This window comes from Seriola lalandi, unplaced genomic scaffold, assembly GCF_002814215.2.
Source record: "Seriola lalandi dorsalis isolate HSWRI2012SDOR001 ecotype SW California unplaced genomic scaffold, Sedor1 jcf7180002054505, whole genome shotgun sequence".
Taxonomy (NCBI): Eukaryota; Metazoa; Chordata; class Actinopteri; order Carangiformes; family Carangidae; genus Seriola; species Seriola lalandi.
In genome coordinates, this window is record NW_019525058.1 from 401,970 (window position 1) to 403,073 (window position 1,104).

At 39.9% G+C, this 1,104-nt stretch overlaps 1 long non-coding RNA gene across 1 annotated transcript; it reads left to right on the forward strand.

Annotated features, from left to right (window-relative positions):
• The first annotated feature begins 1 nt into the window (after position 1).
• On the forward strand, positions 2 to 1,084 carry LOC147818735 (uncharacterized). The gene is made up of 3 exons (XR_015437681.1): positions 2 to 64; positions 229 to 321; positions 632 to 1,084. It is a non-coding gene; the product is annotated as an uncharacterized LOC147818735 (long non-coding RNA).
• The last annotated feature ends 20 nt before the right edge of the window (positions 1,085 to 1,104 follow it).

The window sequence follows — 1,104 nt, forward strand, 5'->3', positions numbered from 1 at the left end:
AATCTTCAAGAGGAAGACAGGTCGGATAGGCAAGCAGTTAGCTGACCTGCTACAACAGACAACGGTGGGTTGATATTTCTGTTTTTTCTTGTAATGATATTGATGGTAAATTCATTCATATTACAAAAACTAATCGTCTCACCTTCCCTTGTGGTATATGAACAAATAAACTGATAAAAGATATATTTCTTTGTTCTCCATTTAAGTGTGTGTTGTACCTTTTTGCAGAGCACTGAGCCAACAGCCATTAGATGCCTTGTCCTGAGAGGACTTCCAGTCATTCTTGGGGATGATGCGTCTATGTTCTTTAAGAGCAGTTCGGTGAGTAAAGTTTTTTGATCGGTATTTGAATCAGTTTTTTTTCATTCTCCTATGTTTCGTGTATTTGAGATGATGGGTTATGATAATTAGCATTAGGCCACTAAAGCTCTGGTCAAAAAACTGTGTGCTTCACCCCGGTCAGCAGCACACCTAAACAGCTTGTTGATACATTATCTAAAATAAAACCACTTTGAATTATAAAAATAACAATAAATAAAAATCATAATATTTGTGAAGACCATACAGCTGATTGTAGACAAATTGCTGTTAACCTGAATATCCTCTTTTTGTCTTGTTTCTCTCACTATAGGCTCTTAATGAGGGAGACTCCGTGGACATTCCAGTGGGAATCCTCTGCCATGAGGACACCAGTGCTGCAATCCCAGCAAACCCAGCAAACCCAGCATTGCCACAACTAAACCCGTCAAGAGTGGGGATCATCCTAGAGGGCAGCCTTGTAATGGAAGACCTCACCAACCTACCTCAAGCAATGTGCCTCTTGTTTGTCTTTGCCTACGCACTCCATCTACAGTACCCAAAGTGCTTGAAAAACACTTTTACCTTCATTCAGCAGGTAATGCCAAATTTGGGCCGAAGTGAGCTACCGCCAAAGGTTCAAAAGCTGAAGAATGATCTTGCAGTGTAAGACACATTCATGCTCATGGAACAATTCTTCATGTCCGTGTCTGGATTGTTGCACATACTGTATACATTGCACTGATTGGAGCAAATATTTTTGCAGTTTTGTATGTGATTGTTCTTGTACTAGATGTGTCTAGTATT